Genomic DNA, 7,326 nt, shown 5'->3' with positions numbered 1-7,326 from the left:
CAGTATTTTGCTCTGGAGAGTTGTGGATTTTTGTGGATCACGAGGTCCTGAAATTCAATGGAGTTTTCCCTTAAGTGTTGGCTTTTTACATTTGTTTGTTTTGTCTTATACTCAGTCTTTCTCCTATCATTTCTTTTATCTGACCTTTTTCTTCAAACAATCCATTCACAGTATTGATCAGCTTTGGCCGCCCAATCCTATTGTAGTATGACGATTTTTATTTTCATCATTGCATTTAGTATTTTTGTGCTCTTGGCTTTCTCTTTTGGGGATGGTTATTTGGGTGGCTTTTACTTATGATTCTTCATATTTCCCCCTGTTCATAATTTTACTCTATTTTTCTAGTCTAGTCTTTTCTTTGTTATTATTTTTTTTCTTTTTGTTTCATTTGTTTCTTTTAGGTTCCACATGTGTAATTTTAGTTCCTGAATTGCTCCATCTTTTTCATTATTTGATTCCATTTGTTTGTTATTTTTAGGTAGCATTAGTACTGATAAAATGCCTACAGAGACTGAGGAGGAGTTACCACCTTCTAGTCCCGATCCCAGTATCTCTCAGGAGGGAACCTTTCATTCCCAATATAAAGTACTGAAGACTATTGGAAAAGGAAGCTATGCCAAGGTCCTCCTGGCCCACCACCAGCTCACAGGAACCCCAGTGGCGGTCAAAGTTCTCCGAAAGAACAAGCAGTGGTTCCGGCCAGCCATGACAGAAGAAAACATAATGAGAAAGATCAACCACCCCAACATTGTTTCTCTCTTACAAGTCATTGAAAACAAAACTAGAATATACCTCATAATGGAGCTGGTGGAAGGGCAACAACTCTACCAGTACATCAGAGAGTCAGGGCACATAGAGGAGGATGAGGCCCGGCAAATATTTGAACAGATATTATCAGCAGTGAGCTACTGCCATGGAAAGGGGATTGTTCACCGAGACCTGAAAGTGGACAATAAAATGATTGATAAAAACAAAAAGGTCAAAGTCATCGACTTTGGGCTTAGCACCGAAAACAACCTGGACAAATGCTAAACCAGCACTGCGGTGCGTATTCTTTTGGTTCCCCGGAACGCTTCCTTGGACTTCTGTATGACGGGATGAAGAATGATATGTGGACAATAGGAGTGGTCTTGTATTATATGGTAGTGGGAAAGCTCCCCTTTGATTCTGTGATCATCCAAGAATTACAAAAACAAGTTGTTGCAGGGGTGTATCCTGCCCCCTGTGGGGTTTCAGAAGAACTGGAGAACCTCCTTAGTCAATTACTAACAGTAAATCCAATGTATAGACCAACAGCCAGCGAGGTGATGAAACACGCCTGGTTCAAAGAACACGGGAAGGGGTTCACAGTTCGTTGTGAAGAACTGCTTCCCCTCAGGCCAGACCCTGAAATTTTGGGTGCGATGAAATGCATGGGATTTCAAGCCTCTGTAATAAAATACTCCCTAATAAAAAGAAAATATAATGAGGAAATGGCAACTTATTGCTTCCTACAACAGCAGGCTCTCCCGGGGTATGGCTGCACAGTACAGGCACAGCAAGTGAGTCCCATTGCAGCCCCATTTCCTAGCCTTGACCCTGCTGCTGCTTTTAGATTACAAAGAAAGAGGAGTGGAAGCCTGCCAGTCCTTGGCACCTTGCAGGTGTCATTCTCCCAAGGTCACGTATCTCATTATGGCCAGAAGGTTCATCCAAAAGGAGGAAGAAGGTCCACTGTGGCTGGTCGTCTCAGGCCACTACCGATGACACCTACACAGGACCACTATCACAAATGTGCCATGAGTGTCCCATACATTCAAACAACAAGCATCTTCAGTGAGAAGAGTAGCAACAAGGAAATGAAAGAAGATAATCTACTCTCCCACAGAGCCCCATTAGAGGATAAGCCCATCACCAGCAGGGTCGGGCACAGAGGTTTTAACGGGTGGACCAGGAATATAGCAAATGCCCTGATAAAGCTTTGTTGCTGCTTGCCAAGGAGAAAGAAACCTCGCCTGGGGCAGAACAGAATCTCACCCCAGAAATGAGCCACAGGGAGAGTCCAGATAACAAGCAGCAGGCACAGCCCAGGTACCTTCGTGCTTTGTCCTTTCTAGTTTGCTCTATGCTGGTCCTTCCTCTTGTCTCTGGTTTCCATTTTCCCCACAATTCTTACCTTGTATCTTCTGTAAGTTCTTTTATGAGGTTTCCTCAACACCAAGCCTTCTCCCTCTTCTTGATTTCTCCTCTTCCCAGCAGGGACTCAATATGAATTCCCCACTCTACAGAGTTTTCTTGTTGACCCATCCCTTCAGATGGACTCCAGCTCCCCCTTAGGCCAATAGCTCCCACAGGGTGAGGACTAGAGATTCATGGGCTCATGGACTCTTCCATGGGCTACTGGTTCTAGCACATGTGGTCATCAATCACAAGTGCTGCAGAACAGAGTCTTATGTTTTCAAATATAACATCCCACTCCAGTAAGCCTTAAAATTAATAACAAGGTTTGTCACTGAATAAGTATCAACAACCTAGTTTGTTGGTTATTGTTGATGGTCAGAATCCTGCATGCATGCATATTGTTTTGCATACTGATTTTTTCATTCCTAAGACCTAGCAATTCATATATATTTTTACATATATATATATATATGTAACATTTCTAAATGATTTCTTTCAAAAATCTTAACTGAGAAGTAGAAGAGAAGATTTAATAAAATAATAAGGCAATCAAAGCTCCAAATGGTAATCTAAGTATTCTACCGCATAAGATTTTTGCTTAGAATAAATTGACTTTTTTTCTCTCACAGTGCCATCTTGAAATTCTGTCATGTCCTGAGAATAAACAGGAGGTGATTTCAGACACATGGCCAACGAAAAGACACCAGCAGAAGCTACAGCACCAACAGGAGAAACAGCAATAGCACCAGCAGCATTAGCAGCAGAAGGAGGAGGAGGAGGAGAAAGAGGAGGAAGAGGAGGATTCCCCAACACCAAGCCTCCTCCCTCCTCTTGATTTCTCCTCTTCCAAGCAGGGACCCAATACGAATGATGTGTTCCCCACTCTACAGAGTTGTCTTGTTGACCCATCTCTTCAGATGGACTCCATCTCCCCCTTAGGCCAATAGCTTCCACAGTGTGAGAACTAGAGGGTCATGGGATCATGGACTCTTCCATGGGCTACTAATCCATAGAGAAACGGGCCTGTAATACCAGACACTCAAGACACAGTAGGTAGGGGGATCAGAACTTCAAGGCTAGCCTGGTCTACATCATGAGTTTAAGATCAGCTTGGACAACTTAGTGACACCCTTTTTCTAGAGGTGAGGAGGGCTAAGGCTACTAACTCAGTGGTAGAGTACTCGTGGGAAAACAGACTGCTGTCCATTGATACCTCTCCTTCCTTGCTCGGAAATACACAATGGTATTAGAAGAGTCAAAGGTTCCTGGCCTAGCATCCACTATTCTATTTGCTACATCATTAAGGGTGCAGTTTTTGGGGTGGAGTTTTTGGTATTTTGGTCAGGGATCAAATCTATGAAATAAAACTTAAGCAATACTCTCATTGCTGTCAGAATGGGAGGTGGATGATAAATGCTTGCCCACCTGCATCAGTACAAAGCTGGTTCCTTGGACTCCCTGCAAACACAACACTGCTAACTGTGTGCCTGGTATAGGCTTTTCCAGGACTATCCATAGCTTGAAAACCTTCCCTGCTATGGACCCTTGAGTGGGCATCCTGCCTTTCTCAGTCTCAGAATGGAGCAAAGATCCCCTGCTCACCTCTAGGCTCACAGGTCAGGGGCCTCTTCCATCCCATAATGAACAAGACTGGCACAGCTGCACACACCTTGGAAAAAGAATGTATTGGCAACCCTTAACAAAAAAGATGGTTCTTACTTTCGATTATGGCATTCTATAAAATACGGGTATTTCCTGGTATAATTACACATGTCATTGATTGTGTGTGTGCGTATGTTTTTTAAGGTTGGAGGGGGATAATTCATTTCTCTAAGCCCCTTCCTCAATGCTGGGTGATAAACATTGACTCTCATATAGATTTTAATAATTATACATTTGTTTATATATTTTTAAGATTCGTTTATTTTTCCAACTTTTGTAGCTCTTTCTGTGTGTGTGTGTGTGTGTGTGTGTGTGTGTGTGTGTGTGTGTGTGTGTAATTACATATAATACTTAGGGTCAGTAATCCTACCCTTGAGCTACCTTATAACTTTTTATGTTTTAAACAGCTTTATTATGATATCTTTGATATATAAAGCTGATATGTGCTAGAGGTGAGCAACTTGATGTTCTTAAAGACATGTTCTTTCTCAGATACAGAACGCGAGCTGGCTAAAATCCTTGCTACTCCTGCAGAGTAACCTTGTCATGCACTGAAGCAATGGGGCACATACTAAGCACACTCCCTGAGCTGCTTCCTAGGTTGGTAGCACTGGCTCCATCCCAGGCACAGCTGGAGTGGGCAGCTGTAAGGTTGAGGACCGGCACTCAGGACACTGGGCTCCAGGAGCACCTCACCTGCTGGTCATCCTGTGTACCTCTGAATGTCACCCTGGGTTCTCACTGCCTGGCACTTAACCATAGACACCACTGTAGAACTGTCTAAGGCCAGAAGGGCAAAAACATTGTTGTTATAAATTTCTACTATGGAAACATCAAATGTTGTGCTTCTTGAACAGTTTTATGAAATGAACCTGGGAGAAACGTAAGAAATATGGCCTGAAGTCTCTCCTGGAACTGCCACTCCAGCATAAGCGTCCACAGGCAGTCAGTCTCCTCTGCACTACCGTCCCCCTTGTTTTGCAACTCATGGATCTCCTTGCTTAACATATCCACAAGGTGCATTTGCTGTTGCTTCTCCAGCTTCTTCCTGACATCTTATTTTTATGGGTCTGGAGACAGACTCCCCAGAGGACAGCACCTCTTTTCTGATAGTTATGAACTGCAGATCCCTGTGCTCAATAGTGGGGGGCTGCTGCAGGGACTACAACACCAGAATGACTGTTTCTTGGGGCCTCTGCAGTGTGGAAGGTTTTCCTGGTTTGGTCGGTGTGGTCAAAGAAGAGAAGGAAGCAAGTTCAGGGAATGAGAGTGCATCTGTCGCCCTTTCCTCTCCTGCTCCCTGTGCTTCCTCTCTGCTTCCTTGTCCAGACAGGCCTTCTATATCTCAGACCACCACTGCTGCTCCTCACTCTTTTTTCCCAGCCACCTGTGCAGACGGGGATGCTGCCTTGTTTGCAGAAGGAGGGGGGAGTGGCAAATCCACTGAAATGACACCAATATCTGGTGTAGTGGACCTGTGGTAGAGGAGGTGGTGGAGGGAGGTCTGTTCATATGGGCTGGGAGACAGTCACAGGGGTGGGCATCACCTCTGCTGGGGTTTCCCAATGGCCAGGACCACTCTTGGTCAGAGTGGAAGCAGGGGCAACTGACTTGGAGGAAGGGTTCAGGTGCTCCTGGCTGCATGTGCTAGATTCCACTGAGGACCTCTGGATCCACATATCACTGTCACACTAGAGACCCTTGCCAGCCTCTACTCAATGGAGCTCAAGTAGGTAAAACTTCCTGAAGCTCTTCCTTGGAAGGGGTAAGAGGCTGAGAAAAGAAAAGAGGAAGCTATACTACTTCAGGGACTCACCAGAGATATTAGCAAAATTTCATGCATGTTTCTTCCTCACAGAAGAGGTAACAAAAACTGGGGAATGGTTATATAACCAGACCTGACACTGCTTTATGGCTCATTGGCCAAGTAGCCAGCTGTTCCTGTGTCTACAAAGGAATAAAAAGATTGTTTCTATACACTGATGCATGCTGTTTGTGGCATTGTCACTCCTGAAATTTAGCTCCTAACTTCAGGTCTAGGTAGAGGGGTCTGTTCTTGTGAAATGTAAAGAAGTAAACAATCAGATGCTTAAAACTACATAAAAGGCATACTTTTCCCTCAGGTATCTGTTTTACAATCTTTTAAAAAGCATTCATGGGAGTTGACACCCTGAAACAAGCTTTGCAATTTCAGGAAAAGTGTGATGGAGGGAAGATTTGTACAGTGGGTTACTGGGAAGACAGGATTGTAAAGGAAATAAATAAATGGTTTTCTAAAAGCATGTATTTTAAATGCCGTGCTAAAAACTATAATTTTGACACTATGCTTTCAATAAAAAACATTTCACATTTTCTTATTTACTCATTTAAGCTAATTCTCATTTTCCTAGATACATTAATTTAGTATTAATTTACTTGAGTAGCGTAATAAAAATAAAACTGAAAAAATAAAAAGTAAAAATAAAAGCTGAGTCAGGGTCAGAAGAGGATTCACAATACTGCACCTAACAGACTGTGAATATATCTAGTAAACCGTACCATCAGATCTGATCTGTATCATGATTCAGAAGTATTTCTCAGCATCATGAACTCAGTCTCAACTAATTTCTTCCTTGAAAAGCTGAGCAAGAGCTGTGGTAGGAGCTACTACATGTGACGTTTAGGGTCTCACTTTATAAAAATAATTTATGTGTATGAGTGTTTGCCCAGCATGTGTGCACATGAATGCTTGACTGGTGTCCAAAGAACTTAGAAGAAGGTTTCAAATCCCCTAAAATTAGAGGTTTAGGCAGTTGTGAGCTAACACCGGTGTTGTAAAATACTGAACTCTCTTTCCAGCCCCAGATTTTGATAACTTTTAGGAGGAGCCATATCTCAGTACAGGATTAATATATGTTGGCTAACCTGGCTTGAGTCACTAGCTCTTACCTCTCTGCACCATGGAGGACAATGTCTGGGTAAGAAAGGTGGACAGGCAGTGAGAGAGGATGCCTTGATTTGCAACTTCCAGTGTAACCATGGAACTGGTTGTAGTCATGAGTTCTGCTGCCCTAGGAAGAAAATATAAAGAAACAGCGCTCACTGTCATAGAGGAGTCTATGTTCAGAATACTTGTGCTTAGGTTCCTCAGCCTGGTTGCTGTTTGGGGAAATAAACCAGACTTTCAGAAGATTATGTCCTGTCCACATCACTTATGATAATTAATTATAAAACAGGTAAATATATTCTATTCTATAACATTAACATTAAGATATTTAAAGATTTTACAAGCTCTAAGTATACGTGTACATATTTATATAATTATTTAATGAAATGTTCTATACTAATATACATTCTTATGAGTGAACCCAAAATGAGATTCATGTGCTCTAAGAAATAGGGTTATAGTGAAGGTGAGTAACCACAAAGAGCTTTTATATCACTTCTTTTTGAATTCAAATTTCAAAATTAAATGCAAACTATCACTTCAGTAAACTAAAACTAACAAATTAGTTGACGCGTTTA

The 7,326-nt window shown here is 42.4% G+C and overlaps 1 pseudogene; it reads left to right on the top strand.

The window, feature by feature from the left end:
• Nucleotides 1–2,339, top strand: part of LOC134485066 (sperm motility kinase Y-like) — a 3,472-nt pseudogene extending 1,133 nt beyond the window's left edge.
• The last annotated feature ends 4,987 nt before the right edge of the window (nt 2,340–7,326 follow it).

This window comes from Rattus norvegicus, chromosome 1, assembly GCF_036323735.1.
Source record: "Rattus norvegicus strain BN/NHsdMcwi chromosome 1, GRCr8, whole genome shotgun sequence".
Lineage (NCBI taxonomy): Eukaryota > Metazoa > Chordata > Mammalia > Rodentia > Muridae > Rattus > Rattus norvegicus.
The sequence above is the reverse complement of the archived record's forward strand: the minus strand, read 5'-3'. Positions and strand labels throughout refer to the sequence as shown.